Source organism: Protopterus annectens, chromosome 1.part2 (assembly GCF_019279795.1).
Source record: "Protopterus annectens isolate FY-2018-M chromosome 1.part2, PAN1.0, whole genome shotgun sequence".
In the NCBI taxonomy this organism is placed as follows: domain Eukaryota; kingdom Metazoa; phylum Chordata; order Ceratodontiformes; family Protopteridae; genus Protopterus; species Protopterus annectens.
In genome coordinates this window covers 787,465,524-787,486,301 of record NC_056727.1, presented here as the reverse complement: position 1 = coordinate 787,486,301, position 20,778 = coordinate 787,465,524, and positions in this window count along the sequence as shown.

Below are 20,778 nucleotides of genomic sequence, written 5' to 3'. Positions count from 1 at the left end.
AATGGTCACAGTCATGTATTTCGAGTAACAGTTGACATACATGTACATAGCATTACTCCTCACCCCTAAACCTCAAAGGCAGCTACCTATATACATGCCTGGTGTGTGATTGTGAGGAAAGTGAAAAAAATAATGATTACAGCAATCTACTTTGTTGGTCTCAGACAGTACAAGCTATAGTAACCTTCTAAGTACACCTCTGAGTTCTGTGAGAAAAGTAAAAGAAACGATGACCGCACTGTCCTCAGACCAAACACAAGTTATAATGATCTCCTGTTCATACCACTAAGATTTGACTGAGATGAAAATTAAAGTAATAACAGCATAATCCCCAGCCCCCCTTACATAATGTACAGCAGCTTTCTGTACACACACACACACACACACACACACACACACACACACACACACACACACACACACACACACACACACACACACACACACACACACACACACACACACACACACACACACACATATCTATGCAGCACTGGTTTTAGAATGGATACGGCTGAAAGCAAAGGCCATTATCAGCTTTATCCTACCAGGGTCATATCACAGCCCTGTTCTGTTTAAAAAGCATAATCAGAAAATTAATGCATTTTTTGCTTCATTTTTCCCCAACCAGCAAAACCTTTTGTGAGGCCCCCACACAGTCATGGATGATTAAGGGAGCCCCCTGTATCCATTAATACAGTCTGGGGAATAAGGGCCATCAGACTCCTAGAAGATCTAAGTGCTGAATGTTCTCTGAAATATTTTGTGCATTACATTTGAATTACAATTACTTGTTAGCTGCATTTATTACTGAAACCCAGAAGAATAATGTTATGTGTCCTAGCATTATTAGGTGTGTGCACAGATAAAAATCAGAGATATTTTTATACACACACACACACACACACACACACACACACACACACACACACACACACACACACAAGCCAGAACAATACTACTTTTGTACTTATTTCAGCAAATAGCAATACATTGTGCAACACTGGTACTGCCATACCAGATCAATGACTGCAGCAGCAGGGGTAAATTCACTTTTATTTACTTCAGTGAGAAGTAATGCATACCTGTCACTGTTCCTGATTTCACAGAACTTCCCTGATTTTGCTCATAACTTTGCTCTATCCTTTGTAAAGTTTGATTTGCTGGTAAATCACTCAGGACTACAGTCAAGAAATCTAGACATCAGAGTTGTATACTTCTTATTGTCCAAAAAATGCATGTTAATGCAAATGGTGTTCTATTAACTTTTAAGTTGTTGTTGTTGTGTCTTTCGGCTTTTCCCGGTTAGGGGTCGCCACAGCGGAACTCTGGTCCGCTAATGATTGGTAGTTGATTTTTACGTGCCGAGTTACCAGCCCTGACACACAACCTTCAATGAAGGTACGCCCATTCACGCATGTCTCCACGCAGAAGACGCTCCAGCTGAGAATCGAACCGGACAGCGTCTTACTGTAAGGCGACTAGAGTAATATTTAAAACATGTTCCTGATGTTAAGCCTTTACTCTATTGTTATATTTGGCATTGTGCTTAATTCTTCAACAAAGAAGTTGAGATTTATAGTATCTGGTGTTCTGCCAATATTTATAAAACTCCCTGCAAAAGAAAACCATCCCTGATGATTCAAAACATCGTATCTTCTTAAAATCCAAGGTTTGCACTGAGATCATTCCCTCTGGGCTGCTGAACTCTCTAGCACTTACCTTGTTCATTTTCATTATCAGCTTTATGTTAACAGGGTCATATCACAGACCCATTCAGGTTAAAAAGCATAATCAGGAAATGAGTAGATTTTTTTCTCCTCATTTTTTCCTCAACCAGTAGCAGCTTCTGTGGGGGGGGGGCCTGCAGTCATGGGTATTGCAGATATCTAATGCTGGCTATGTTGTTAGTTTTAGTGGACAGAATGTCCACCAGCAGGGTTTAACTAAGCCAGAGGCTATGTCAGTGGTAAAATATGTAATTGAATTGTGAAGCCTGTCACTTGACTAAACAATGACACTACAATCAGAGATATCTTTGAATTTTAAAGGAAATATAAATAACAGTTATTACCCACCTAGTTTATTAAGTATACAAGACTGGTGCACTAGCGTTTGTTGCTTTGACAGACATGTTACAAAATATCAAGATAAGATCATTTGCTGTGGTTGTGAGGCCCCTAGGAACAGGGGGCCCCCAGTGACCACAGGGTTTGCTGGTGCCTAAAGCCGGCTATGTGTGTTCTTTCCTTGTGAAGTACTCATTATGCAATGCATCAAGGAATGGTACCTGCATCTCTTATGTTTGGTTATGTAGAGTAAATGTTCAAGTTATCCAAAGGTTCCATTTCAGTGTATTAATATATATTAGAGAATAGGCAAACTGTGCATCAGCACCCTGATTGGAGAACAAACGTTCTCCAGCAAGGTATTAATGTACAAGTAATGCCCATGGAAAAACAAGTTTTCCACTTCACAGCAGCATATCAAGCTGCTGTGAAGCTCGGACTGCAAAAAAAATGAATGGTTGCCATTATTTTGCACTCACTAAGCAGTGCTTTTGCTGTTTAGTGAGTGTAAAAAAAAATAAACAAAAAAAGTGTATGTATGTCTATGAGTGTGTTTATGTTTCTGCATGTGTGTGAGTGAATGCATGTTTGAAAGCAGAAGAGACTGTGTGTGAGAGAGATCGAGAGAGAGAGTAAGAGCGATCTTGTGTGAGTGAATGCATGTATGAAAGCAGAGGAGGCTGTGTGTGTGAGACTGAGAGAAAGAGCAGACTTGTGTGCATACCTCTCAATGGTCCAAATTTTTGCAGAATGTCCAGATTTTTGCCTCATATTTTTTGTCTCTTCCTCATAAAATTTATGGTTTTATGAAGTTTTGTAGGAAATCAGTGAGGAGTGAATTCACTAAATAATGACAGACATTTGAGTTTCAGGCTTTATATCTTTCAGAAAATGCATTGTAATACAAGACCTTTTATTCTAGCAACTTTCTAAGTCTATAAGAGCAATTTTTTAAATTTGTCACTATTTTTAGGGCTTTGAACCCCATTATTTTTGGCTTTGTCCAGACTTTTTGTACTAAGAGGTTGAGAGTTATGCTTGTGTGAGTGAATGTGAGTATGAAACCAGAGGAGACTGTGTCTGTATATGTATGTGTATGTGAAAGCAGTAGAGACTGTATGAGAGAACGATAGAGAGATTGGGTACTCTGTAAAATTGTTGTGTTTTACTTACTTTTTAAGTACTATGCTATTTTTTATATATATTTTTGATGTAAAATGCTTAGGGTTGCCACCTTTTCTGTGGTCCAAACTGGGACACAGGGGGTGTGGCTATTATATGACATTATGGGGTGTGGTCATGGGTAGAGGGTGTGACCAAGCATGTGACAGCCTGGACATTCCAGAGAAGTAAACTTCTGAAGACAGACCCCCAAAATAAATAAATGTGTATGTGTGTGTGTGTGTGTGTGTGTGTGTGTGTGTGTGTGTGTATGTGTGTGTGTGTGTGTGTGTGTGTGTGTGTGTGTGTGTGTGTGTGTATATATATATATATATATATATATATATATATATATATATATATATATATATATATATATATGGGTGTAGGACACCTGATCAAAGGAACACAGTACTGACAGCAAGGAGATCAATGTAAAAATGTTATTTGTTAAGTCAATATTTTACTTCCTTACATATATATATATATATATATATATATATATATATATATATATATATATGGTTTCACTTTATAATCCTGAAATACTAAAATAACAAATTTTAAATTTCAAGACTATAAAGTTGAAAATGCAGTTACGCAAAACCTGCATAATATCGAATAAGGAAATATCGACTCTGCCGTTGTGTTACCGCGTTCCTGATGTGCAGTGCAGTTTGTTGATTTAGCTGGGGATTCAGATAAATGGTGTTCTTGTAAGGGTATTGAATAGGGATTTTAGTGTGTGTGAGTATGTGTAGTGGTGAGTTTTATGTGTCTGTTTGTTATGTAGTGTTATTTTGTTTGTTGTAGTGTCATTAGGTAGGTGTAGGTGTGCTTGTTTGTGTGGTGGTGTGTGTATGTGAATGATCGCGATTTTGAATTTCACGGTTGTGAGTGTCGGTTTTTGGGCTTTCTGCTTTATAGTCTCGAGATACTAAAATTCGGCATTTTAGTATTTCGAGATAATAAAGTGAATCCATATACATATATATATATATATATATATATATATATATATATATATATATATATATATATATATATATATATATATATACATATATATATATATATATATATATTTTTTTTTCTTTGTACTTCCCCTTTCTGTCCATCCCATGCATTCCTCCCCTGAAATAATCAGTATTTTGATAACATGCTGAGATATATGCCTGTGTAAATGTTCAAAATGTGTTACTTGCTGTTTGTTTCTTCTGATGGCAACTCAGTGAGTTTCATGTTAAATGTAGGTAATCAAATCTACTATCTCAGAATGAGTCTGCATTTCTTTTATCTGCCAAGTCTGACTTGGAAGAGGGTAAAAAAAAAAAAAGGTCATAAACCAGGCCAGAGGAGATGGGAAGTGAGTTACAAACTTATGCTGGGAAGGAAACGTGGCAATAGAAAAAATATAGTTAGTGATTTAAAAGAAATTGTCAAATTTTAGCATTAAATAAATAAAGCATAAAGAGGACTCCAGAGAAGTCTTTGTGATGAAGGCAGTTGAAAGCTGTCCCTGTCATCTGACATCTAAAATAAATCACTGAAGTCTGAAAGTGATAAGGAGCTCTTGTACTTAACTGGAACTTTTAAGGAAATTATCCATACCTCTCAACCTCTTAGCACAGAAATTCTGGACAAAGCCAAACATAACTGCGGGGGACAAAGGCCCAAAAAATAGGGACAATTTTTAAATATTGCTCTTAAAAGCTTAGAAAGTTGATAGAATAACATATGTTGTATTGGTGTGCATTTTCCAAAATGTATGAAGTCTGAAACTCCAATGTCTGCCATTATGTAGTGACTTTACTCCTCAATGGTGGGCCAGAAAATTTTATGGAAATTATCAATACTTAACCTCTTAGCACAGGAATTCTGGACAAAGCCAACAATAATGAGGGGACAAGGGTAAAAAAATAGGGTCAGTTTTTAAATATTGTTCTTTAAAGCTTAGAAAGTTGCTAGAATAACAGGTTTTGTATTGGTGTGCATTTTCCAAAAGGTATGAAGTCTAAAATTCAAATGTCTTCCATTATTTATTGACTTCTATCCTCAATAGTTTGCAAGAAAACTACAAATTTTATGAGGAATACACCAAAAATATAGGGTAAAAGGCTGGACATTCTTCAAAAATCTGCACAGCTGAAAGGTATGAAAATATCCTATCTGTGTTGTAAAGCCTTCAAAATACTACTGACTGTAAGTATGTTTTGTTGTGAAAACCCTACATAAGGCGAGACAAATACTGCATTTGTGAACTCTGGAAAGACAATTGTGACTAAATATGATCTTGTTTCTGTTTTACAGGAAAACAGTTTTCTTTTTGTCACCGTAAATAACCATTGTCTAAAACTAGAGAAAGCTGGTTACATGGGCTGGTCTTATTGCTGAAAGCTCTATAGGATGCTATACGTGAGGATAATGCAGGGAAAAAAAGGATATTAGCAACAAGCTGTGAATGTTTAAGCTATCTGACGGTGTTCTGCCTGAATTGCTTTGCCCCACCTCAGGAAGGAATTCAGTATTCTTGATTGAAATGCAACAGTTTAAAGAGCCACTTGCTGAATTAAAAAAAAAATGGCAAAAGCCATTCCAATTGCTGAAAGGGATAAAGTCTAGACTATGGCTAATGTGACCTGAGTTCAATTTGTAGCTCAGGAACTTGATGGAGCTGGCATGGAGAAAATATGTCCTTCCTAGGGAGAAGGCCAGAGTCATTTGCAGAGTATAGTAACTTTTCAGAGGAAGAGGGTGGGCCTGTGATTTGCATCTTTGTATGTGGTCAACTAAGCCGCCACTGGGCAGTAACCTTTGGTGAACAAGTGAATGAAAGCATGTAATTGCATATAGGAATATGCTGTGGACTCCTGGGGGAATGCAGATCATTTGACCCCTGGCAAACAGAGGGTTTAAGTAAAAATAAGTAAAAATGTATGTATCTGCCTCTCTTTATCCTGAGGCAGTAATCAAGGAGCCTTGACCCTCACCACTGACACCAGTGAGAGATGGTCACTAAAACAGGAATGGATTTAGTTTCATAGGTTCATAGGTGTGTACTAGGCCAAAGGCCCTGGACCCTATATATTTCTAGCCCAAGAAGATTCTCTGGCATCATGCTGCCCAAAGTTAGCTTTCCATGCCCCTGTCAAGCAAAGCCACTGAAGTAATCCCCGGGGTGAACTTCCTATTGCCCATCCAGTCCTCAAGATTTCTCTTAAAGAGGGTCAGTGAAGTGCTCTGCTTAACGTGAATGGGAAGTTTGTTCCAGAGTATGGCAAGTGTCTGGGTTAGGAAGGAACCTGTCCCTCCAGCATGTTCTGTTTATAGTAGTAATGAGATTTAGATCCCTGGAGCATGCGGCATGGAGGGATTGGGATTTCTTTAGGTTTAGCATATCTAGCAGCTCTGGGTCAGACATGGCTTTGTAGTTCAAGCAGAGATCGTCTCTAAGTAGGCAATAAGAGACAGAATATAGCTGGAGTTTTTTGAGTCTGTCTGTATAGGGCATGTGTCTAAGGCCTAATATCCTCTTGTGAGGTATTTTTGTGGCCTTTCCAGTTGTTGTAGGTGTCTAGTGAGGTACATACCAAATGAGGCATTGTATTCTATAATAGGTCTAATGAGGGACAAGTAGAGAGGGATTATGACCTCTTTCTTCCTGGATGAGAAACCTTTTGTAATGAGATGTGCCACATAGAAGGACTTTCTGACTACAGTGGCAATATGGTTATCAAAGGAGAGTTTGCTGTCAACCTGTGTTCCCAGGTCTCTTATCACACCTTCGGTGTTTAGTGGACTGTCTCCTATGTGGCAGTTCATGGGCAATGAAATTTTCCCAAAGGGAATGACAATGCACTTTTTGGCATTGAGCTTAAGGTCATGTTTCTGGCACCAGTCATTGGTGTCAATAAGGCCTTTTTGTAGAATGTCTACATCAGCTGGAGAATCAATAATGGCTCCCACTTTGCAATCATCTGTGAACTTGGTCAGCCAGAGTCCCTTTGTGTTGGCTTGAACTTCAGAGAAGTAGATGCCAAACTGGAGAGGACTTAGGACCAATCCCTGTGGGATACCACTTGTAACTGGTTGGTAGTCAGATTTGGAGTCTGCTACTTTCACAGTGTGGATTCTATCAGTGTGCCAGTTGGCAACCCATCTTATGACATAGGGGTTTATGCATAGTTTAGTGAGTCTATCTATGATTCCTTAGTGAGGGATAGTGTTGAAGGTCTTGGCAAGATCTTGGCAGGCTGTATGAACTACCTTGTCCTCATCCACAGCTCTGGTGACAGACTCAAAGAAGTCTATCAGGTTGAGCAGGCATGATCTACCTTTCACAAACCCAAACTGGATGGGGTCCAGACTTTGGAGATTCCCTATGTCCTTATTTATAAGGTCCATGATGATGTGCTCCACAGCCTTACATATCAGACTTGTCAGGCTAATGGGGTGGTAGTTCTCAGGGTCTGTAGTCACTCCCCCTTTGTGGAGTGGGATGACCATAGCAGTGTGCCATTTGGTAGGAACAAAGCCTGAAATGAGGCTGTGATTGAACTGGGTACTCAGGTGTGGTGCCACTTCACTTTGTAATTCATGTAGAAAACAGCCAGGGATATAATCAGGTCCCATTGAAGCTGTAATCTTGGCTTTGGACAGTGTGGTACAGTATTTTAAGATGCATCTCTCTGCATCAAGCACAATTTGCCCCAAGAGCACACAGGAAACACTTTCCAGACCTGGGACTGGACTCTCTGTCCCTCCAGATCCCAAACAAGATTAACTTTGGAGCACTGTGCCCCAGTTCGAAGTGGCTGACACACCCATACCTGGGTAATTGATTTTCATACAAACACACACACATACACACACACACACACACACACACACACACACACACACACACACACACACACACACACACACACACACACACACACACACACACACACACACACACACACACACACACTCCTGGGGAAGGCTGGTACAGATTTACTAACGTTAACTTTTTTGCCCAGACTGTAAGGTAACTACACTGATACCAGTCAACCACTCTCAGGCTCTTACAAGGGTATCCAATTATACTGAGTAAAATCAATACTATCATAAATGGTAGAGTGTAACAAAAGCAGCCAGGCTTTTCAGATTGGCCAAGGCTTCACTAAAATAAGCACGAGTACTCTCAGGACATTAAAAGTATTCTCTAAAAGACCAGTCACAATGAAAGGTATAAAAATATTTAATAATAAATAATAAAATAGAAAATATGGAAATACTAAATATGTAAGTACAATAAACACCAGAGTTTCAATCAGAGGATAAATAACAATAGTTGGACAGATTCAAACAAATGCAGAAAAACACAACTTAATTTCACTGTATTTCCTGTCTGTCGAAAAAATAACTGTTTCCTAGCTAACTTAATTAATACAGGAAAGCAAGATTAGTTGCTGAGATGCTTACTTCCACAAGGGAAGGTGATGAGCTTCTAACTAACTGAGCTGAACTGAACAGAGCTGAACTAACTGAACTGACTATGACAACTGTCATAGATCTTTATATCAGGTTCCAAAGAAAACAAAATAAGCTGTTGTAAGAGTTCCATCCTCTCAGTGCTGGTTATAGAATGCCATCACATTTGATCACCTGACTCTGTCGCAATACACACTCAGAACCCTGCCACGATCCATGCAGTATTTGAAAATTATAGAACAATTTCAGAAACTTCTACACTGCCATTCCAGAATCATTTGTTTAAACATAAGCAATTAATCACTTATAATAACACTGTTGATACATTTTCAGCACAAGTATCTGTACAAGTCAGTGTGATAGTCAAATGACATAAAATTATTTACAAAACTCCAGCTAGCTATGTTGGCATATGTTACATATGCACTACCCTATTCTTCCTGGCACAGATGGCAATACCTCACATTGTCACAATGTCCTAAATTGTGACAGGCCACATAGGATACAAGCAAACATCACAACTGCCTAAAAGATGCTCCAAATGGCTTTCATCTTAGTGGATCTGATGATGATACCCACCACTAGAAAATGAATGGGACTGAGTCCGATAGGGGGACTTGATGGTCAGCAGGCCTGTGGGCAAACAGCATAAAGAAAAAAAAATTCAGGAATATTGACTCCTCTCAAATGATATAAGAAGCATAAATGAACTTGTGCCACTATGGAGATTTGCTGTGCTGAAGGGGTCTCTGTGGCTAGAGCTGCCTTGAAGACATTTTTTTCTCTTGGCTCCTGTGAAGCCAAAACTTATGTGTAGTTGCTTTTACTTTTGGTGAGCTTTCCTTACAAAGTGTATCTGTTACAGTCTGTCAAACATGGCAAGGATAATTAAAGCGTTAGTCAACTCCAATAAGACCTTATTGAGTACTACCACAGCCTATAAGGGCAGAAGAACAGCCACTGACCAAAACCTGCTCAGCCTCTAACAACAGGTGTTCATCACTGATCAACACCTGCTTAGCCTCCAGTAACAGACATCCATTATAAAAACCCATTCATCTGCCTCAGTGTGGAAAACTCAGCTTGTCCTGAATCTTGGAGTGGAAGATGGCATTGAGGCCTACTTCATTGAATTGGAGAAGTTTGTATATAGGGAAAACTGGTTCCCAGTTGAGTGAGCCAGATTTGACTGTGAACTCATTAAAAGCATACAAAAACCATGCTACCAGAAACAGAGTCAAGAATTTTTGTTTATGGTATTGGGGATTCATCCGATGGTCAGCCCCTTAAATTTAAAAATCATGCATTCAATATAAACAGAAAGGTAAGGGTGCAAATGGTTGATTTAATAAACTGTATTTAGAACTTCATATACATAATATAAGTAAAACTCTAGACATCTTGTCTGTATTCAAAATTAAAAAGTCACTCCCCAGTACATCAAGAAACTTGTTATTCCAGAATGGCCTCAAGACTTGTAAACAGTTAGTTGAATGCCTGCTGTTAAATGAAACTGCAAACCCTAAGTCAGACTTGCATTCACCAAGCGCCACTTGTAAGTCTTCATTTAATTGTGTTTCTTTGCCTGCAAACAAGAAGAAAGTTACCCTCTGACCTGGTTTGTTTTACATGTTCTGGAAGAGGGAAAACAACAAAGTACTTAACAGTTACCAACAACAATACAGTACCTGCAAAAATTGTTTATATTAGCCAACAAGCTGTACATGCAGTGTGATAATGCTGAATGTGGTGAGCTTTTAACTACTGTAAATACGGAATCTCCTTTCAGTCTTTGTGCTACTACTATATTTGTTAAATGGAACAATGTGGCAGAGGGAGAAGAAATACAAGGATTGCTGGACTCATGGAACATAATTAACTTAGCTAGATCAGAATATGTGCTTATATCGGGTTGGGAGGGTGGCCTAATGGTTAAGGTGTTTGCCTTGTAATCACAAGGTGCAGGGTTTGAGTCTCACAAGGGATAATTGGCTAGGCTTAAAATGGCTTGCAAGGGCAGTTAGCTTAGTATAAACCAAGGCACATCATCCATGTCTGGAGTACTGCATTAATTTTGTCAGTCTTTTAAAGTTAAACAGCTGAGGACATCAATATGCCACTCTCAAACAAAAGTGCAACACTTTCAACAAAATGTTAAAATTTATGTGAAGAAAAATGATAGAACTGGATGGGCAAAATCGGAACAAACTACTTCCAGATCTTTTCTTTCCTGTAAATGAGGTACCTCAAGCTTCAGCTGGATTCACACTTTTCAGACTCATATATGTCAGACATCTCTGAGACTTGCATGTTAAGCAAAAAACAATGGAAGGAAGAAAACATCCCATTTAAAGTGTAGTAGAGCATTTTATAGACCTAAATGACAGGTTAAAATCTCTAATTTCTATAGTAAAAGAGCAATGGAGAGAGTGCCGGAGTCCCAGCAGACAGCATATAACAGGTATGCTCATCTTAGAGAAATCAAAAGTACTTGTGTTATTACCCACTGCTGAAAACAAAGTTCCTTTCAAAATGTTAAGGACCTTTTGAAGCTATAGAAAAAGAACTGACAACTGGGAAAAGGGAAAGCAGAACAGCTATAGCATATAAATATTCTAATAATGCGAAGAGAAATTGCATTTTCTCTAATAAGTATGTTTGCAGTGGAAGTTAAGGCCCAGAGCATGAACTGAATTAAAAATAGATCTGAATAGGGTCAGAGTTTTCCTTTCCTGTTGAATTATTAAAATAATACTAAGTTTATGATTTGAGATGAAGTCAAACTAGATGAGACATTGACAATATCCCAGAAATAAGAAGTAACAACATTTTCTCTCTGGCATAAAGACATATTTTAGAGATGCCTGTCAAAACTTGTCTTATCTATCGTAACACTGAAACCATGGGTGGTGAGAAAATAAATCTGAAACTGTACCAAATACAATATCCCAACACCAAGCAGTTAAGTGAGAGGAACAGAGAAGGAGCAATCATGGAATCATGGGATCATAGAAAAGTGGAATAGCCCCATTGTACTGGTCTCCAAATCAGATGGAACCATACTGTTTTATGCTGATCTCAGGAAAAATCAGCAGCATATCAAAATTTGACTAATATCCCATGCCCCATGTGGATCAACAGATTGAAAAATTGGGCAAAGTGTAAGTTTCTTTCCACTGTGACCTAACCAAAGGTAATTGGGAAATTCCACTAGCTCCAAACGCTATGGAAAATGGCATTTTACATCTGAGATGGACTTTTTCATTTCAGACAAATGCCTTTTGATTTCCATGGAGAGTCTGCAACATTCAGAGGCTGATAGACAAACTTCACATATCCCATATCAGATATAGCAGCAGCCTACAAAGATGATGTGGTAATATTTTCTGAAGACTGGAAATACCAGCTCCTTAAAGTTCAAGCCATCTTAGGGGCGTGGACAAGATGAGATTAGGATAGCAGCACTTTTCTTCAGCTCTGCTACAGCATATATTTTTGACAGTTAATTTTATTTCTAAATAATCATAAACAACTCAGTTAAGTGTATTATGATAAACTTTGGTGTCCAAAATAATTATATAAAAACATTTCTTAAAATTCAACTATTTTCCTATCAAAATCTGTGAGAGAAAATTTCTTCACTGTATCCTGCAGCAGCATGAGTTATACAAAGGCAGCATCTCAAGACTGTGTTCAGAAATGAGCTTCTGTCATTCCTGACTAATATTCAAGAATTGTCTTTGAAAATAGATAGACTGGATACCGAAACAGACTTTAGAAAAAATGTTCCAAACAGATGGAACAAATTAATGAAGTTTTGCAGTGACAGACTAACCAGATTTCTGGCATTGAAGACTCCTTAAATGATATGGAAGGAAGACTAAGTGAAAGGGAGAACAATACTGAATTCCTGTTATAACAACTCTTTACTAGACAAAGTAGATGTCCATGAGAACAGGTTCCATAGGAAAAAGATTCATATTTTTGGTCTACCAGAAGGAACAGAAGGTAACGATATGGTTAATTTCTTATCTACCTGGCTACCTAAAACTTTAGATTTGCCTGAAGCTCTCTCTTTTGGTATAGAGAGAGAACACAGACCTCTGGTTAATGCTGTATCAAAGTCCAGTACTTCCCCAAAGTCCATTGTGGTTAAATTTATTTCACCTCAGGATAAAGAACTGGTACTCAAAACTACCTGGGCTAAGTCACCACTTAAAGCAGAAGCAAATATCATTCAGTTTGATAAAGCCTATTCAGCAACAGTGGTGTCTAAAAGGAAACATTTCCTTTCCCTTATAAAAGAATTTAAGAAAAAGCGTATAAAAGTACATTTACTGTTCCTGGCCAGCCAAAATATTTTCCTTTCTAATGGCGTAAAATTCTTCAAAGATCTTGACTTGGTATTGTCATAGCTACAAACTAACAACATTTTTGAACAAACAGATGATATGGACTATATTCTTAAAAAGACAAATGGAAATAAGACAAACAAGAAAACAAAGAAATTAGGGGGAATAAAGAGCTTTCCTTTCCCCTTTATTCACAAAGGAAATAACAAGATGTCAAGGATTGTTTTTTTTATTCCTTTTTATGTAAACAATCTAAGTTTTACTTCTTTACATATATTTACCAGCAAAACATGAAATGACAACATGCTCAACTATAACATAAATAGGAATCAGAAAATCAGCAAGCAGTTTACTAATATAAGATAAGATAACTGAATTGTTATTTTTTTCTCTTATGCTTGTTTAATTTACAGATAAATAAGAATCATTTTTAATAAGTCATGACAAAATATTATTAGTTTCCCTTAGATGAAGCATACAGCATATATACTGGTATCTGATCTGAAGGGCTGCATACAGAAGTGCTTACTCAGGAACTAATGCATACTTTATATTTATTTTTGAAGTAGAAAATAGCTGCACTGTAACACATAGCTGAATTTAAAGTTTTTTAATTCATATAAACTACAGTTACCTACTAAATGGAAACACACACCATGAGTGACATCTTTAACTTTCTTGTTATAAAAAGGAAAAGACATTATTAGTGTTAACTAAAACTAATACTTAAATGGTATGCTAAAAGAAATTAAAGATAAGCATCTTCACCTAAGTGTAGAAGCCGCACAATGACTACAGTAACATTAGAAAAGCTGTTTCACTAAAACTAATAGTAAAACCTAAAAGCTGCCAGTCTTCCTAGTGCATAGATTTAGGTAATATATTACTGTTCTTACTGTTCTATTTAATAGAAAGATTTATGATGTGCTGAACTGGGGAAGGGGTTGTGTTTGCAGTTGATATGGATGTGTGTTTTGATGTTGTTTAAGAGTGGAGAGATTGTGAAGTTTTAGATGGCTTTCAAATGGTCTCTGTTCATAGATGAAATGTTCAGGTTCAACATGAAAGATATGGAAATTGTTGTGACTGCCAGGTTGTCCCTATGTGAAGTGTTTCTGTGATACTTAGATTTGAAGCCCCTCTCTCCATAGCTTGAGTTTTTTTTTACTTCATTTAGAACACATGAAGCTTTCTCTGGTAAACATCTAAAGTTCATTTGGAATTCCCACTTAAACGAGAGAACAGAGCTGCTCATGTTCAGAGACTTGGACTGACAGGTAGCTTTAGAAGATTAATCTGAATAAAAGGTGGAATCTTTTAAATATGCAGTAGCTAAAATTTCAGTGCAACTACAGTTAAACATGCGAACTGGCACTGAAGAAGGGGAAACAATTATAATGTTACACATATTGTGAAATATCTTTGAATACATGTATAAGTAAATATATTTGAAAGCAAGCATTTGAAGTTTGATAGCAGTTGTCAATAAATGGTAAAACAACTATATATATATATATATATATATATATATATATATATATATATATATATGGGTCTACTACCGGAGATCGAAATTACACTATTTCGAAATCCAGTAGTAGATACCCTCTAACGTGAAAGTGCACTTCACCAAAAGTGCACTTTCGCGAACACCACTTGAGCGAATGGTTATGGACCTTAGGGTTAGGGCTTGGGTTAAAGATAGTGGATAGCTAGTAGGGCTATCTACTATCCTTAACCCAAGCCCTAACTGTGTTCTGCACCACAGTGGAGGAAATTGTATGTCCTCCACGGTGCAGTAGTCACGGACCTATGTCCTCCACTGTGGTGCGGTAGTCACGGACCATAGGGTTAGGGCTTGGGTTAAGGATAGTGGATATCCACTATCCTTAACCCAAGCCCTAACCCCAAGATCCGTGACTATTGCACCACAGTGGAGGACATTGCCTGTTCATTCTAGTGGTGTTCGCGAAAGTGCACTTTCGGTGAAGTGCACTTTCACGTTAGTGGGCATCTACTACTGGATTTCAAAATAGTGTAATTTCGATCTCTGGTAGTAGACCCATATATATATATATATATATATATATATATATATATATATATATAGATATATAGATATATATATATATATATATATATATATATATATATATATATAATGTGTGTGTGTGTGTGTGTGTGTGTATATATATATATATATATATATATATATATATATATATATATATATATATATATATATAAAATGTTTAGAGCTTCATTATTAGTGGCTTGACATGCATGATATGAATATGTTGTCAATACACTCAAAAGTCTCATAAATAAACTGTATACTTGAAAGAAATAACATGAGGCTTTAATTTACAGTAATAAACCATTGAATATAAACAAATAATGAAATATTGTTTAAACATTGTAGAATAGCTATTCATTTACTTTAATATAATCTTACAAAGAGGGAATAGATGGGTCTGAAAGTATATTGGTCTTATGGTGGGACACACCACAAAACATTTTAAATTGAACAGCGGTCTTTCGTGTTTTATACTATTAGTTCATGAATTTTAAAACTATGCATAGATAAGTAACAATAATAAAAGATGTAAGTATATCTTACTTTACACCTTAATGAACACATAAAACTGGAAAATGGATATATTAAATAACAAGTTAAGATGTGAAATAATTGTTCTACTATTATATATTAACAATGCTTTAAAGGCTACAGTTTCATCTTTAATTCACTGTTAATGGCACCATATTTGATTGTAGTAGAGTAGACTGTTTTTTTTTTTATTTGTTTGGTTTTGTCAGAGTATAGGATGTATGTGTTTGCTTGGATGGTTAGACTATTCAAGCAAGGAGTGTCAGACTCTATGAGGGCAAAATGGATTTTAAAAGCAAGTGTTTAATGATAATTATATATTTTTAGCTTTGTTTGAGTGTCCACAATAGCAACTATTTTATGTCTAATCAAATCTTCCAATGTTGATGTTCACATGATGATTACTAAGCAGTTCTTTACTAACAGTGGCATTACCTATGAGAAGCATATGTATACTTTTGATCAGTAGGACAAATGGCATTTATTAACTGCATTTCCATAAATGTCAATGGATTAAATAATGGATACAAGAGGGGTAGCTTAAACAGATATTTGAAGTTATTACTTCTCAAGTTATCTTTTTACAGGAAACACAATTATTAACAGAAGACATAGATAGGATAAATATTAAAAACTACACTATATTATCCAGTTCACAATATAATTTAAAAAGAGGAGTTGCTATATTATGGAGAAATTCACTGCCTATGCCTACTGTTATAGAAACATATCAAGATGATAAAGGTATGCATTGTATTGTAACTATAATGTATAATAAGAGGATAGTAATGCTTATTAATTTGTATTGCATTCCTGGAATAGGAATTTAAACAGTTGACTAACATCTAGAGCAAGTAATTCAAAACTTGAAAGGCGGTATCATTCTAGCAGGAGACTTTAATTGTATATTTTCACCAAATGATACTAACAGAATAGGTAAAAGGAGAATACAGGCATGTGCAAAGGCATTGCTAAAATTTACTAAATTGTTTCATCTTAGAGACATAAATGAATTTTCAGAACTGAATTTATTATTTTTTAACCATTATTCCCATAGGCATGGAACACAATCCAGAATTGATAGAGTTTATGTCTCTAATAACCTCTCTGATATACTAAGCAAAGGCAAAACAGTTACCTGTCCACTTTCATATCCCAATGCAATTACCTTTGAGCTATTTTTGAATCTAATGGTAACATTAAAATCAGAAGATTTCCAGCATATATAACTTGTTTAAAAGAATTTAAGGACTTTTTTATTAAAGAAATCCTTTCCTTTATAGAAATTACTAATATAGAAGATACTTCAGAAATGTATTTATGGAATGCACTGAAAGCATATCTTATTGGTAGAGTCACTATCAGTTGTCAAATAAAAAAACAATGGGACAAAGAATTACAAGAACTACAAGAAAAACTTATAAGTTAAAATTAGAAAATCAGACAAATAAAAATACTAATACAAAAGAGATTAACAAGCTAAACAACACATACTTGGAAATCTTTAAACCATAAAACTAAAATTAACCTTGAGAAGTTTAAGATGATTAACTTCTCTGTTAACCCAAAATCTATGCACAATTTAGTGACAAAAACAAATTTACTCCATAAGTCAAATCACGTAAAAGAATTCCACTCACATAGGAAGAAAAGAAAAGTAACAGAATTAGAAGATATTCTAAAGGAATTCAGAGATTATTATAATAAAATAAATCAAAATAATATATTAATAGATCCAGAAGACATAATTAAAATACTTATTAAAAATATATAAAAACTAAACTATCTGATGATCACATGAAATTAATTGACAAACCGGTCTCTATGTCTGAACTTCAAACTCAAAATTCTAAACTGAAACCTAATAAAGTACCAAGCAATGATGGGATCATATCTGAACCTTATAAGCTGTTACCCAAAGAAGTGCTAGAGAGATTACACAAGTTTTTTTTTCTATAGTCACGGGCCTGGCTAAAGTTCATCTTTCCTGGAAATACACCCTTAAGGCTCCAGTTTTAAAAACTGGCAAAGATCCTACTCAATGTTCTTCATATAGGCCAATTTCACTTTTAAATGTAGATTGTAAATTGTTCATGGCACTTCATGCTAATAAATTAAAATATATTCTACCCTCCATGATTGACGAAGATGAAACTGGCTTTATCTTAAACAGAAATACTTATGATAATATCAAAAGAATAATCACAATAATTGACTATGCAAATAAAACAAAAGAAAACTTAACATTAATGAGTCTTGATATTAATAGTGCTTTTCACTCTGTAAACTGGAAATATCTCTTGCTGATTTTAGAAAAATATAATTTCTTAAGTAACTTCACACATCATATTAATCTTCTTTATGATGATTGTTTTGCATATGTTAAAATAGGTACTTTTACTTCTGATACTATACAACATTTGAAAGGAAGCAAACAAGGATGTCCTCTTTCACCTCTGCTTTTTACCCTAATTATGGAACCATTTGCTAATTTTCTGAGATCAAATATAGATATAAAACATATTAACATAAATGAGAATTTAAACTCTAAAATTCAACTATTTGTTGATGACATCCTACTGACATTAAATGGCAAAGATAATTCTCTATCTTCAGTTTTCTTAGCAATTGATATATTTCTAATAAAATGTGGTTTAACATTTAACAATGACAAAACAAAAACCTACCCATAAATACAAATAAGAATAGAATCAAAAATAAATGTATTAAATATATTGTCAAAAAGAAGAAAATGAATTATTTAGGAATAATTACAACAGATAACATTAAAGATATAATAAATTATCATTATACTAACTGTATAAACAATATAAAAAAATCTAATAACAAATGGAATAAAATGTTCTTCACAATGGAAGAGAGGTTATCTATAATCAAAATTATTATCTTACCAAAAGTCTTATATATTATACAATCACTAACATTACCCCCTCCAAAAAAGTTGTATTAAAGAATTTAATACTTTAATTTTGAGATTTCTCTGGTATCCCAATAAACCAAGAAATGCTTTAAACCATCATATAAGTGACTGAGCAGCAGGAGGGATAGGGCTACCAGATTTAGAATTATATTCATTATCATCAATTATAAAACAATAGCTCTTTGTATTAGTAACATACAGCTAGGTGGAAATAATTTTTGGAAAATCTTTTTATAAACTCTAAACATAATAGATATTCTAATAATTATCTCATACTAAGTAACAGTCTACATTGGTTATTAAAGTATAACCTTATAGGAAAAAGTCACCAAACAAGTGACTCATACTTCTTCTATATTAAACACTTTTAAAAAATTATATATAGTAACCTGGCATATAAAGCATGGATCTTCCTTATATTTCCTATGGCATATACCCAAATTAACATCTCCACCTCAAAGTTTGAAACAATGATCACATTTAAAGAGAGAATCTGCTATATTGGTTTCAGTTAATGAAAGATGAAAAGTTACATTCTGTTGATTATATTAAGAACAACTATAATTTAGATAAAGACGTGGCTAGATATGCAATCCTGTAGACAACATGTAGAAGAGGACATTAAGTTAATGCAACTAAGGATAAGAGATCATGTCCCAAAATTAATTGAATACCTAATATTCTTAATGCAACAAAACACATTGGGACAGGGTATCTTATTTAAATTATATAAAGTTGTGAGGAGAGAAACAAAAAGTTGTAATGACAATTACTGGAACTATTTTACTCAAAATAATAATAGACCTCCAAGTGAAGAAAATAAATTAATTCTAATATCGTCTAAACATATAATTTCATATCTTAGATGGAATCTCTCTACTTGGAAATTTTTGCAAAGATCTTTCTTTATACCACATAAAATTGAATTAGTGTTCAAGCAGAAACACGTTTGTTGGAGAACTTAAAGCAGATTGGCAACACATTGTTTGACTATACTGTCTTTACACCTTATTGGAATAATATTAATCTCTTTTTATAGGCTTTTTTGTAGATAAATTTGTTTTATCTAAATCACTAATCATTTTTATCACTTCTATTCCTATGTGTGTTAAAAAATGAAATATCTCATTTTGTGGTCTATACTATCTATACCAAGAAAGGTTATAACTCAGAATTAGAAGAACAAATCAACACTGCCTTCAAAGAATTTATAAATATTGCACTTGAAGTTTGTCACCTGGAAATCATTACAATTAAGTCAAGAACAACCAAGATTACTTCTTGCTACAATGCATGGACAAAACTTAGAAATCTGCTTGACTAGCAAAAATAACTGCATTTTAGGTTTAATGTAATGTATAATTTGAATGACTTGCTGGTTAATGTACACTCCTGTAAATAGCTGTTTTTCTTTCTTTTGTGTGTGAGACTTAGCTGAATGTTTTCATTTATTATGTTCACAAATCTCTGACTGTAAATATTGTTGTGATTATTTTACAAATTGAAAATCCAATAAACACATGAAAATCCAACAAACACGTAAAAAAGACAGACTAACTGCTAACCCATCTAGGTGCAAGACAGGCATATCAGAGTCTCTTTGTTTGAATTATGTAATAGACCAAGGGATAGTGAACTCATACACTGAGAAAACTGAAGCAGTGCATAACTGCCCATGCCATCTATTAAAAACAAGTTAAGGCTTTCTTAGACCTGACTAGCTATTAATGTAAATGCATTCCTAATTTTGCTACTACTGCTTGTCCCTTGTCTGACATGACCAAGGGTATGTTTCACTTGAAGATAAAGTGGACATTTGAAGCAGAACAAGCCTCTGAGTAATTAAAATATATACTGTATTCAGATCCAATACTCACAGCTCAGACTTGGCACTCTTGTTGCAGACTATATATATTGGGATGAGCATCCCATCTGTTATATCAATAAAAGACTCCACAATGGTGAGAGATATTATTCTGCTATTGAGAGGAAATACCTTACAATAAAACTGGCACTTAGTTAGTTAGTTAGTTAGTTAGTTAGTTAGTTAGTTAGTTAGTTAGTTAGTTAGTTAGTTAGTTAGTCAGTCATTGACAGTTGTTGACTGGGAAAGTACAACTGGGACAGGAGCCCATTTTCAGTGGAGGCCCAGGGAGAAAAGTGCCACAAACA